Source organism: Saccopteryx leptura, chromosome 4, assembly GCF_036850995.1.
Source record: "Saccopteryx leptura isolate mSacLep1 chromosome 4, mSacLep1_pri_phased_curated, whole genome shotgun sequence".
Classification (NCBI taxonomy): domain Eukaryota; kingdom Metazoa; phylum Chordata; class Mammalia; order Chiroptera; family Emballonuridae; genus Saccopteryx; species Saccopteryx leptura.
This window is the reverse complement of record NC_089506.1, coordinates 55,850,401-55,864,591: the sequence shown is the minus strand read 5'-3', so window position 1 is coordinate 55,864,591 and position 14,191 is coordinate 55,850,401. Positions and strand designations below refer to the sequence as shown.

The 14,191-nt window shown below is 36.3% G+C and overlaps 1 protein-coding gene and 1 non-coding gene across 2 annotated transcripts in view; one reads left to right on the top strand and one right to left on the bottom strand.

The window, feature by feature from the left end:
* The window catches only part of GPC6 (glypican 6), a 1,355,246-nt gene that overhangs the window by 146,396 nt on the left and 1,194,659 nt on the right, over nt 1-14,191 (top strand). The window lies entirely within an intron of this gene.
* LOC136404671 (small nucleolar RNA SNORD42) lies at nt 571-635 on the bottom strand. The gene has a single exon (XR_010751386.1). It is a non-coding gene; the product is annotated as a small nucleolar RNA SNORD42 (small nucleolar RNA).

Below are 14,191 nucleotides of genomic sequence, written 5' to 3'. Positions count from 1 at the left end.
TCTGTTTTAATCACTATATGCAAGAATTAGAGCTGGAAAGCAAGGTTCATGGAGAATTTTATGTGATATAGTTAGAGTAGCTAGTAAGAAAATCATACTGATGAATGGTAAGTTAATAATTTTTAAAGCGCTAAGGCAATTTTAATGTTTTTACTTTTCGTGAAGGAAATATCTTAATAAAATTGCTGTTCAGAGTTAATTATTTGTGCTGCACATTGCTCTACTATGACTTTTAGTAGTATTTTTTCCTTTTTCTATTTTATTAGCAAGTGATGGGATAATAAACATCATGAATTAAGTGAATCTTGATGAAAATAAATGAACTAACTCTGAAATTTAAAACAATGTATAGATAATTGTCCTTGTAGTGAAGACACACACACACACACACACACACACACACACACACACCCAGAGAGGCCAATGATAAGCACCCTAATGTTTATTTCTAGTTCCTGACCTCTCTCTTAAGCCATCGACAATTATGTTGACTTCCTGTCGCACATCTCCATTAGGAGGACCTCGTATAGTCACCTGAAAGTTGATCCCTTCAGAACGAACTTTTGTTTTTTTCATCAGTGGTTCCTTTGAAGACATCATAAGTCTCAGGTTAAAAATCTTTCCATCATATGCCAGAATGAACTTCTGATTTCTCTTTCATCCTCTCTGACATCCTTTCCTGACACTTATCATGAAATAATACTTGGGGTTTTCTAATCTCCATTATTGGAAACAGAATTTTTCTGGACCACTCTTTCCATGTCTGGTCATGCATCAAGTTCTATCGATACGGCTTTGCAGAACTTCTATCTAATCTTCAAACCCTCATTTTCAAGCCTACTTTCTTAATATTTCAACATGTGTAGTCAAATATGTTGCCTTTAAAAATTAACAGCAACAGAAACAACTGCATAAACATAATCACATTTTCTTGTTCACAGAGGGATTTTAATAAACATTATTATTTTCCTACCTGCTTGAAATATGACTGCTTTTAAATTAGTCTGCTAGATTGTTAAGAGGTAAAATCCTTAATTTTCAACAACGAAACCTAGGTCTAGAGAAGCATTGTAGTTGTCAGTGTAAAGACCCATATACATGCATACGTCCATTTTATATATGTGTATATGTTGTAATGAAGCACAGATCCTATAGTGTAGGGGAGTTTCTAACTTATTACCTTGAGAACAATTATTATTCTTCTGAGTTGGCATTTGGATGGTGACCTCTGCTTATGAACAGCTGACTATGTATGGCATTACCTTCCATCTCTTCACCTGTCAGATTCCAATCAAAATTTCTTTCTGGACAAAGATAACACTACTGTATATCTATGTGACAATGTGGAGAACAAATGACTCTTCTGCTGATTCTCCCAGTTCCAGGGAAAAATAGGATTCAATATATAATAAAAACTTACTGTGTTGTGTAAAATATAGGTCGAAAGATATTGTTTATACTTATGCAGTGTCTTTAAGATTTGTTTCTTAGCAGTATTTTCTAAGCTTTTAATAGGGTTCTGTATCAGGGAACAGAGATAAAAGCCATCCATGTTACAAAGGAAGAGATACACTATGTTATCTCTAGTCAAACTAGCAACCTGATTCGTTTGTAGAACATAATCTGTGGTTGAATGAATCGCCTTGTAATAATGCTTCCTTTATATGCCTCAGTTTTTCTTAGATCATGCCTTATTTAGGGAATTGTATTTAAATAATTCTGTAAATTCTACCCTAGGTGGGAAACCCCAACATATTTTAAATAACAAAAAATTCTTGAAAGCAAGTAGCCATGCTGGATAGCATCTTTGGATATGTAGTCTCGTGTTAACAAAACAAAAAATAATCAACTAAACCTGATGGAACAGCATGTTATCAACAATGACATTTCCAAACCTGATTTTACTGATACGGGTTTTATTAGTTAATTAAATGTGTGCAAATTACACGCACTGTTGCAGATAATGTAGGAAAGGACATGCATGCTTCATTGAAGCTCAATTTCCTTTTTAGAAATTATCACTGTACTTAATCACTTAACTTTCTAAAATAAGCCACCTGCATTTCTCCAGTCTTTTTATTCTGTATTCCAATCTACTGTTCACTAAGACTAGTTTGTTTACAGTTCATTTTCTCTAAGACTTGTAATATATTTTTGGGAAATATTAGGGGAAAGAGTATTATTCAAATAGACCAAGCAGATAGAGATCCATAATCCATGCAGTTGAATGGTCTGAAATACAGCAGGAACATTGAAAAGTTTGAGCAAGAATTTAGGTCATATTTATTCTTAAGCCAAATTTTATTTGCAGCTTTTCTGCCCCTCCCAAAATGACTTAAATATTTCTTTTTAATGAAATAAAATAAATCAAACATTTATCTAAACTCACAGTCTATTTTTTAATGTGTACTGTCTGTACCCTGTCCAATTTTTAATTCCTTCAATTATTCATTTAACAAATATTGACTGTCTCTAAGATACAGTGGACATTGTTTTTTATGCTTGGGATGTGCTATGATTACAAAGGAAACATCTAAACCCTTGGGGAGCTTATTCATTATTTGTACTTTTCAACCTTAAAATTTCATCATCACCAAAAACATTTCATTGCTTAGTTGAGGTTGCAGTAGTGGATCAAAGAGAGAACTGCATATTCAGAATCCTTACTCTAGGAACTTACTTTTAAAATTACTATCAGAAAGAAGTTCAGCCCTTCTTGAGGAGCTGCATTAATTGTGCAACAGTTAAGGGATTAAATATCACAAAGAGAAGAAAGTGGTACCCCTTGTTTCATTCTTGATATTGGTAATTGTTTCTCCTTTAACACAGTTTCTCCTCCCAACAAAATTTTCTTTGCTAATCTTGCTAGAGATTTGTTCATTTTATTTGTCTTTCCAAAGATCCAGCTCTTTCTTTCATTCACCGTTTCTATTGTATTGTTTTCTATTTCCTTAATTTCTGCTCTTTATTATTGCCATTCTTCCAACAGCTTTGTGTTTAATTTGCTCTTATTTTTCTAGGTTCTCAAAGTGTGAGATTAGATTATTGATTTGAGGTTTCACTTTTTTTCCAATGTATACATTTAATGCTATACATTTTCCGCTCAACAGTACTTTAGCTTTGTGCCACAAATTTTGGTATGTTCTACTTTGATTTTCATTAAGGTTAGCATATTTTTAAAATTTTCCTTAAAACTTCCTCTTTGACCCAATAATCATTAAAAGTGGTTGCCTTAGTCACCAGGCTAATTTTTAGATACTTTTCCAGTTACTGTTTTGATACTGAATTCTAGTTTGATTCCGTTGGGGTTGGACAATACACCCTGAATATTTTGAATTCTTCTAAATCTGTTGAGGTTTTCTTTTTTTATATTTTGTGGCTCTACAATATGGTCTGTCTTGGTATATGTTATGTGGATACTTCAAAAAATTTTGTACTGTGTTGTTGTTAAGTGAAATGTTTTAGTATATGTGCTGCCAAAGCGAGCACAGGGAAATGTTTTATTAAAGTCAATTAGATCCTATTGTTTGTTAGTGCTGTTACTTCTTATGCATCCTTGATGATTTTGTCTAGTTGTTCTACCATTTGTTGAGAGATGGTTATTGAAGTTTCTGACTGCATTTGTCAGTTTATCTATTTTCACTTTTTGTTCTGTTTTTGCCTCATATATTTTGCAATTCTATTGTTTGATGCTTGCACATGTAAGATTGATAGATGTTTCTGGTAATCACTTTATAATTATGTAATGTCTTTCTCTGTCTTTGGTAACTTTCTTTGCTCTAAAGTCTACCTTATCTGATTTTAAAATACCCACTCCTACTTTCTTTTTGATTTGTGTTTGCATGATACATGATGATTGGGAGTTCTGGCTCACTGGTCTCCAGTGGCACCATGTAGGGAGGCATGGCCTTGTTACTGATGGTTGATAGTGAAGTGCTTACCCTTTCCTAGGCCTCCATGGACACCACGGCATTCCTTTAGAAGTAGTTCTAGATGTGGAAATTTAATTTACTTCCAAAAGTAGGAATTATATCTAATTTAATAAAACTAATAGTATGATTTGGCAGTTTTTAAGATGTACAAGTGCACAGAACCTTTTATGTCTCTATAAGATTTTACTAGAAATATAGCTTGAGAAACCTAATGGCTCATGAATTCGATATTTTCTTTTCTTTAGTACTATTTAATAAATTATGACAACATAATTGCCTGTGACTTTTTCACTGAATCAAAGGCTAGATAATAATACAGACATTAAATTATTCTTTGGTAGTAGATTTACTGATCTAAATATAGAAGACACCTACATTAAACATTATGAAGAATTACATTAAAGAAATAAAGGTAAAGTTAAAATTTAAGTTAAATATGATAAAGGCCTAATTTGAAATAAAAAATTGAAATATTCATATTCTCTTTATTTGTTTTCTTTTTTAAAAATTTTATTTAGAAAATTAAATTTAACAGGGTGACATTGATCAATAACAGCACATAGGTTCCCGGTAAACATTTCTATAGTATTTGAACTGTTGAATATGTTGTATTTCTATCACCTAAGGTCAAATAATTTTTATCACTTATATTTGTTCCTCTTTACACACTTTCTGCAATCTCCTCTTCATCCTGCTCTACTATGTCCTTTTCTGCCTGGTAATCACTACACTTTTATCTATATCTATGAGTCTCAGTTTTATATACCACCTATGTATGAAGCCATACAGTTCTTAGCTTTTTCTGATTTACTTATTTCACTCAGTATAATGTTCTCAGGGTCCATCCATCTTGTCATAATGGCCCTATGTCATCATTTCTTAGGGCTGAGTAATATTCCATTTTATATATGAACCACATCTTCTTTATCCAATCCTCTATTGAGGGATGCTTTGGTTGTTTCCAGGTCTTGGCCACTATGAATAATGCTGTGATGAGTATGGGGGTGCATGTGTCTTTATGTACTAATGTTTTTAAATTTTAAGGGTAGATACCCAGTAGAGGGATTGCTGGGTCATATGGTAATTCTATTCTTAATTTGAGGAACCACTATACTTTCTTCCATAATGGTTTATCTAATTTGCATTACCACAAGCAGTGTATAGGTTTATTGTTTCTAATAGTTTTTTGGTGGAGTCTTTGGGGTTTTCCATATAAAGGATCATGTCATCTGCAAAAAGTGATATCTTCACTTCTTTCTCAATATGGGTGCCTTTTAGTTCTTTCTCTTGACTGATTGTTCCGGCTAAAACTTCCAGAACTTCTGTATGTTGAATAAGAGTGGAGAGACTGGGCAGCCTTGTCTTGTTACTGATTTTAGAGGAAAAGCCTTCGTTTTTTTCACCCTTTAGTATATTAGCTGATGGTTTGTCATATATGACCTTTATTTTGTTGAGGTATTTTCCTTCTGTTCTGATTTTATTGAGAGTTTTAAACATAAAGGGATGTAGTATCTTATTAAATGCCTTTTCTGCATCTTTTGATAAGGTCATTTGATTTTTGTTCTTTGTTTTGTTGACATGGTATATTACATTGATCGATTTCTGTATGTTGAACCATCCTTGTGCTCCTGGAATGAATTGCACTTGATCGTGATGCAATATTTTTTTAATGTGTTGTATTCAATTTGCTTGTGTTCTTTACGATTTTTGCATTTATATTTATTAGATATATTGGTCAGTAGTTTTTTATGTGTGTCTGTGAGTTGTCCTTACCAGGTTTTGGTATGAGGGTTATGTTCTTATGATAAAATGTGTTGGGGAGTATTGCTTCTTCAATTTTTTGAAAGACTGAGAAGGATAGGAATCAGGTTTTTTTTGTTTGTTTGTTTGTTTTTTTTTGTATTTTTCTGAAGCTGGAAACGGGGAGGCAGTCAGACAGACTCCCGCATGTGCCCGACCGGGATCCACCGGCAGGCCCACCAGGGGGTGATGCTCTGCTCATCCAGGGCGTTGCTCTGTTGCGACCAGAGCCAGTCTAGCGCCTGAGGCAGAGGCCATGGATCCATCCCCAGCGCCCGGGCCATCTTTGCTCCAGTGGAGCCTTGGCTGCAGGAGGGGAAGAGAGAGACAGAGAGGAAGGAAAGGGGAGGGGTGGAGAAGCAGATGGGCGTCTCTCCTGTGTGCCCTGGCCAGGAATCGAACCCGGGACTTCAGCACGCCAGGCCGACGCTCTACCACTGAGCCAACCAGCCAGGGCCAAACCGGATCTTTTTTGAATGTTTGGTGGAATTCACCAGTGTAGCCATCTGGTCCTGGACTTTTTGTATTTTGGGAGGTTTTTGATAGTTGTTTCTATTTCTCCCTACTCATAGGTCTGTTTAATTTTACACTTCTTCATGGCTCAGTCTAGGAAGATTGTATAGTTTCAGAAATTTATCCTTTTCCTCTAGGTTGTCGAATTTGGCCGCATATAATCTATCATAATATTCTCCAATGATTATTTATATATCTATGATGTTTGTGGTAATTTCTCTTTCATTTCAGATTTTGTTTATATGAGTCATTCCTCTTTTTTTCCTTAGTAAGTCTAGCAGTGGTTTGTCTATTTTATTGATTGTTTCAAAGAATTAGCTCTTTGTTTTATTAATTTTTTCTATACATTTATTGTTCTCTGTGTCATTTAGTTCTGCTTTAAGTTTTACTATTTCCTTCTTTCTGATGACTCTGGTTGCCTTTGTTCTTATTTTTATAGTTCCTTAAGATGTCATGTTAAGTTGTGTACTTTGAATTTCTCTTGTTTCTTGATACAAGCCTATAACTTCCATCTTTTTACTGGTTTCACTGCATCCTAGAAATTTTGATAAGTCGTGTTGTCATTTTCATTTGTCTGTATATACCTTTATATCTCTGCTTTCATTTCTTCTTTGACCCAGTCAGTTTTTACAAGTATGTTGTTTAATCTTCACATATTTCTTGGTTTTTTTACTTCCTTTTTACAGTTGAATTCTAACTTCAAATCCTTTTGATCAGAAAATATACTTGGTATCATTTCAATCTTCCTGAATTTGTTGATGTTAATTTTATAGCCCAACATATGGTCTATCCTTGAGAATGTTCCACACAAACTGGAGAAGAATGTATAATCTGATGTTTGGGGATGAAATGTCCTATAAATGTCTATTATGTACATTTGGTTAGCAGTATCATTTAAGATTGATATTTCTTTACTGATTTTCTGTTTGGATGATCTATCTAAATCCACTAATGGTGTGTTGAAATCTCCTAGTATGATTGTGTTATTGTCAGCTTCAACTTTTTGTGTGTGTGTGATAGAGACAGAGAGAGACAGATAGAGGCATAGATAGGTACTAACAGACAGGAGGTGAGAGAGATGAGAATCATCAGTTCTTCGTTATGGCATATTAGTTGTACATTGATTGCTTTTTCATATGTGCCTTGACTGAGGGACTACAGCAAAGTGAGTAACCCCTTACTCAAGCCAGTGACCTTTGGCTCAAGCCAACGACCATGGGGTCATGTCTGTGATCCCATGCTCAAGCCAGCGACCCTGTGCTCAAGCTGGTGAGCCTGTGCTCAAACCAGATGAGTTCGTGCTCAAGCCAGTGACCTCAGGATTTTTAACCTGGGTTCTCTTCAGTTCTCTTCATCTCAGTTTGATACTCTATCCACTGCACCACTGCCTTGTCAGGCCATGTCTGCTTCGAGTTTTAGACCAGTTAGTAGATATCTTATATATTTTGCTGTTCTCTGGTTTGGTGTGTATATATTAAGAAGAGTTATGTCTTTTTATTTTTGTGACAGAGACAGAGAGAGACAGAGAGAAAGACAGATAGGGACAGACAGACAGGAAGGGAGAGAGATGAGAAGCATCAATTCTTTGTTGCTGCACCTTAGTTATTCATTGATTTCTTTCTCATATGTGCCTTGACCAGGAGCTCCAGCAGAGCAAGTGACCTCTTGCTCATCCCAATGACCTTGGGCTCAAGCTGGTGAGCCTTGCTTAAACCAGATGAGCCTGCACTCAAGCCAGTGATCTCTGGGTTTCAAACGTGGGTCCTCCACATCCTGGTTCAATGTTCTATCCACTGTGTCACCACCAGGTCAGGCTACATTTTCTTTTTTGTTTTTCTCTGAAGTAAGAAGTGGGGAGGCAGAGAGACAGACTCCCGCATGTGCCTGACTGGGATCCACCTGGTAAGCCCACCAGAGGGCAATGTTCTTCCCATCTGGGCTGTTGCTCTGTTGCAACTATAGCTGTTCTAGCACCTGAGGTTGAGGCTGTGGAGCCATCCTCAGCTCCCAGGCCAACTTTGCTCCAATGGAACCTTGGCTACAGGAGGGGAAGAGAGAGATAGAGAGAAAGAAGAGAGGGAAGAATGGAGAAGCAGATGCACGCTTCTCTTGTGTGCCCTGGCTGGGAATTGAACCCAGGACTTCCACATGCTTGTCCGATGCTTTCCCACTAAGCCAACCAGTCAGGTCCCAGGCTATGTTTCCTTGATACAGTGTCCCCTTTATTGTTATGTAATGTCTGTCTTTGTCTCTAGTTATCTTTGTTGTCTTGAAGTCAGCAATGTCAGATATGAGTGTGGCTACACCTGCTTTTCTTTGCATATTATTTTCTTGGAGAATCAGTTTCCAACCTTTCCCTTTGAATCTGCTTTTGTCCTTGCAGTTTAAATGTGTCTCTTGGATGCAGCATATGTTTGCGTTTTGCTTTTTTGATCCAATCTGCTACTCTGTGGCTCATTATTGGTAAGTTAAGTCCATTTACATTTAGGGTAATTATTGACACTTGAGGATTTCCTCTCACCATTTTCTGTTTTCCTTTCTGATAGCTCTATGTCATGTTTGGTTCTTCTCTTTGTGTTTCTGTCAGTTGTTTTTGGTTTTTGGTATTCTGTACTTATTTTCCGTGTTTCTTCTTTTTTTTAAGCTATATGTTTCATTAGCAACTTTTTCATAGGTGGTTACCATTTGGTTATGATATGAAAAATGTTCATATGTATAAGAGCCCTTTGTCCTATGTGTCCTTCTGCACTCCATCCTCCTTTGCTATTGCAAATCTTTAGCCCTTTTCCTTTTATGTTTTGTTTATTTTTAAAGGTTTTTTATTTATTCATTTTAGAATGATTGAGAGGGAAGGGGGGAGGAACAGGAAGTATCAACTCCCATATGTGCCTTTATCAGGCAAGTAGGGATTTTGAATTTGTGACCTCAGCATTCCAGGTCGATGCTTTATCCACTGGGCCCCCACAGGTCAGGCTATGTTATTGTTGTCAATTATCATTGCTTTTATTGTCATCTTGTTGGAGCTTTTACTTGTAGTTTTGATTTATTTTGTTCTTTGTGTCTGATCAAATAACCCCCTTGAATACTTTTTGTAGTGGAGGTTTTCTGGTGATAAATTCCCTTAACCTCTGTATGTCTGCAAAAGTTTTTATTTATCCTCCATATTTGAAGGATTACTTTGATGGATGTAGTATTTTAGCCAGTAATTCCTCTCTTTCAGTACTTTCAGTGTTTGGGTCTATTCCCTCTGGCTTGTAGTGTTTCTTCTGAGAAGTCTGATGATAACCTAATGGACTTTCCTTTATATGTTATGTTCTTCCTTTCCCTAGCTACCTTGAGGATTATTTCTTTGTCATTGATTTCTTACAGTTTTATTACAATGTGCCTTGGAGTAGATCTGTTTGGGTTGCAGTAACTCAGCATTATGTTTGCTTCTTCGATTAGAGGATCTTTTTTGTTTGTTTGTTTTTCTTATGTGTGAACTGGGGAGGCAGAGTGTCAGACTTCTGCATGTGCCGGACGAGGTTCCACCCAGCAAGCCCACAATGGGGCATGCTCTGCCCATCTGGGGCTGCTGCTACATTGTAACCAGAGCCATTTTAGTGCCTGAAGCAAGGCCATGGTGCTCTCCTCAGTGCTCAGGCCAGTTTGCTCCAATGGAGCCATGGCTGCAGGAGGAAGGAGAGAGATAGAGAGAAAGGAGAGATGGAATGGAAGAGAAGCAGATGGTCTCTTCTCTTATGTGCCCTGGCCAGAAATTGAACCCAGGACATGCACACACGGGGCCAATGCTCTACCTCTGAGCCAACCAGCCAGGGTTCAATTCAACGCTCTTATTCTTTCCATAAGCTTGGGAAATTCTCATCATTTATTTGTTTGAATAGACACTCCCCTCTCTTCTCCCTCTCTTCTTCTTTTGATAAACCCATTTTTCTTATATTGTTCTTTCTAATGCGGTCAGGAAATCATTGTAGTTCTCTTTCAGTTTTTTTTTTTTTTTAATTCGTGAGTCTCTCTCCTCTTCTTTCTGTAGCATGCTTAGTATCCTGTCTTCCATATCACTGATTATTTCCTCTATCTGGCTTGTTCTATTAGCTTAATGTGCTACCTCAGTTTTCAATTTATATATTGAGTTCTTCATCTCTGTTTTTAATGTTTCTATCTCCAAGGTGAGGTGTTCATTTTGTTTTCTGAGCTCATTAAGTTGCTTATTAGTGTCTTCTCAGATCTCACTGAGTATTTTTTAGAACTTCAAATTTGAATTTTTTAGTATTTAATACCAAGGTTTTCATATGATTTATATTTTTTTCTGGAGATTTTTCATTTTCTTTCTGAACTACGTCTCTGCTCATGTAGCCATGGTATTTTATTTCTTCTTCCTTGATGGCATTTGAGAGTGGTATTGTTAAGAACCCTAACAAAAAATCTGCTAAAAAAGTGAAAAATTAAAAGTAAACTATACAATAAGAATATAAAACCTTTAAAAATTATGACAAGTAAAAAAGAAAATCACCTAAAAAGAAATCAGAAACAAAAAGAAAATAAAAAACAGAACACCTAGAACAAATAAGAATAAAATATTTCAAAATTAAAGAAAATAGAATTGAAAAACAAAAAAGAAAAAAAAAGAAGGGAAAAGGAAAAAAAGAAATAAAAGGAAAATAAACTTCAGTTTTGAGAGGTTTACTCCAGCAGATGTAATTGTATAACAAGTTTTAGGTCTGTGAAGTTTGTGGGCTGCTCTTCACTGAGATGTTGGTGTCTCAATGATGTAGGCAGGTCTTCAGTCGCATTGGTGGGTGGGATGTGTTGTGAAGGCTTTATGTTTTCTTCTTTCCAGCTTTTCAGCTCTAACAATGGTGATTTCAGGCCACTGGCACTTCTCCCTGTCTCAACAGATCTGGAGACCAGATGCGGAGCAACTCTGTTCTTTAAGGGGAGAATGGCCCTGGAGAGCTAGCTGTGGGGTTTGCCACTCTTCATACCACTAAGTGAGGGAGGGAGGATCTGGGAGACTGGGGTGCTGCAGTTTGGTTTTCCCAGTCTCTACTGAGTGAGGGCTGCAGACAGACCATAAGAACACTGGCTGTGACCATGTGCTCTGGCTGCTTTAATTTTTCTCTCCCTCTACCCCTCTATCTCACCCTTTCTCTCAGAAGAAGGAGACCCCAGTCACTCTGAGGTTTCCTCTCTGTACTCCTCAGAGAAAATCTGGAGAGCTTAGTCCAGCAAAGAAAAAATCCCAGTCACACAAGGTTTATCTTTTCCCAAGAGCTGACTGTGAATGCATTTTACCTTCTGCCCCCATTTTCACTCTGTTCCATGTTTAATCTATTCGGTATGTGGATCTTTCAGGCACACCTTCAAGCCCAGCTGTGTTCCTTCTCTGTGTTATAGTTGTTCAATTTGTTGTAAGTTTAAGGTGTGAAATTAAGAGTATTTCCCATGCTGCCATTACTCTGACGCCATCTGGAGAAACATTCATATTTAAAAAATAATTAATCTCAACATTCAATGAGGAATGAAAAAAATAATCCATAAAATCATTTCTAGAATTCAAAGTAATTAGAAATTATTATCTCCATTGGAGCAAAGATGGCCCGGGTGCTGAGGATGGCTCTGTGGCCTCTGCCTCAGGTGCTAGAATGGCTTTGGATGCAACAGAGTGACGCCCCAGAGGGGCAAAGCATCGCCCCCTGGTGGGCATGCTGGGTGGATCCCAGTCGGGCACATGCGGGAGTCTGTCTGACTGCCTCCCTGTTTCCAGCTTCGGAAAAATGCAAAAAAAAAAATTATTACAGTTAAGTATCTTATTATATTTTATAGAACAGACATACATGCTAATGTTTCATTATGGTGGAGGTCAACATCATCAGTAGTAAGGAATCTGTCAAAATATCAATTGGAAGATTGCCTTATGACCTTGTTGAAATGTTGGAAAGTGAATCTTTACTTCAATGTGACTTTTCAAAATTAGGTTTTAAAATATATTTCACACATACTTATCAAAAAAATATATTTAATTGAAACAAATTAATTTTGGGGATTATGTCTTTGTTTCCATAAAACTAAAATATTTTAAATATTTTCAGTGAGAAGTTTTAAGAAATTAATATATTTAAGTCAGTGATTTTTCAACTGGTGTGCCAGAAGTATTTTTAAAGCATACCATACCTGACTATTTAGTCAGGAGAATGAACCTCTTTTTCCTTAAGTTGGAGAATGAACCTCTTTTTCCTTAAGTTGTCAAATTTTAAAATGACAACTAACACAACAGTAGCTATCTGGTGTGAATAAATCAAAATTATATCTAATTTTTGTCAGATTGGCAAAAAATATATTTTGTTGTGCCACAGAATTTCAGTGATTAGTTTATGTGTGGCATGATATGAAAAAGGTTGAAAATCACTATTCTAAGTGATGGCAGGGGATAGGATAGCCTTTAGGTAGAACACATGATTTGAACATAGACACTGACCTCAAATAGGTAAGATACAATATGTAAAGAACTATTTGTAGTAACAAGGTAGTGCATTTCAAATGCCCTAAGTCAGAAAAGTAGAGATTCTGCTCCTTTGAAGGAGATGAATTTTATACCATTAGTTTGTTTGCCTTTGCTTTTATACCATCCCTTCTTGGTCTGTAAGGCTCTATTAATGTTTCAGCATTTTCAAAGATTGCAGTGACAATGACAAGAAGTGCATTCAACAGGTTCCCAGCGGAATCTGCTTGCTCATTTATACATAGGTATGAGTATCGGGAGATCGAGATTTTGTCATTCAATCTTTCAATTTTAGGCAAGCCATTTTACCTTGTTTACCTCACTTAATCAACCACAAAATGAGGATATAGACAACTATTTTAGATCCTTTCCAATGCATGCTAGTTACATTCTGTTATTTTAGTGATAGAACAAAACAAGCACGGATAGAGTTTAAATGCAAGCATTTGATTTTTTATTTTCTCTCTCCCATTCCCCTTCCCCCTTTATTTAACTTTAATTCAGCCTTTATCCTGCAAACAGTATTCTCTGTATGATTATGGAGTTTATTAGAAGGACTTCACTTGGGTTGAAGTCTAGAAATTAGATGTATTATTGTTTGTAAAGATGGTAGAAATGATTTCTGATAACCTGTATCTTAGAAGTAGCTGATAGACTGCATAAAATGAGAAATTCTGGAAGGACGCACTAAACTGTGGCTTGTACTCATGTAATTTTGTTGTGACTAGACAGATGGGTTTCTATCAACAAAATATCTTTCTATTCCCTCCTGAGACATATGTGGGGTCGTCCTTCCTTTAATACTGCCATGGAGCTGTACGCAATTAGCTACAGAATGTTAGCCACCCTGCTGGATGCAACTCAACATCTCTCTCTGTGGTATACAATAGTACAAAAGTGACATTAAACCTATTAAACAATGGTATTCAGGCAGCATGGCGTCATACAAACCCAGATGTTTGTGCTACTGATTTTGGTTTTCACCAGAGGGGATTTTGGGGGGAATGTAATGAATGGGCAGGCTCATGCTTATTTATAATGAACCTCAAGTCAATGCTTTTTTTCTTCTGTCCATTTATGCAAAGGAGTACAGTTCACATCATAATGAAATAAAAACAATAATATACAACCTCTTTTCTTCATTTTGAGTCCCTGCTTCCAGAATTAATAGCTTCCTCCTAGGAAATGTTTGACATTGTTCCTAAACTCCAAACAGGGATCTAATTCAGAGGCAAATTTATATCAGTTTAGGTTTGACTTTTAATTCCTCCAGCAACTGAAAAACAAACAAACAAACAAACCAAGAAAGAATAACAAATGACATAATGAAAAAAAAACAACAACAAAACTGAATGACCTCTGTGTTGAGCCCACAAGATAATCTCTCTTCAGTGCTCTCATTTTACTTAGAAGTGTGTCCTCCTTAGTGATCAACTCTGTAAAG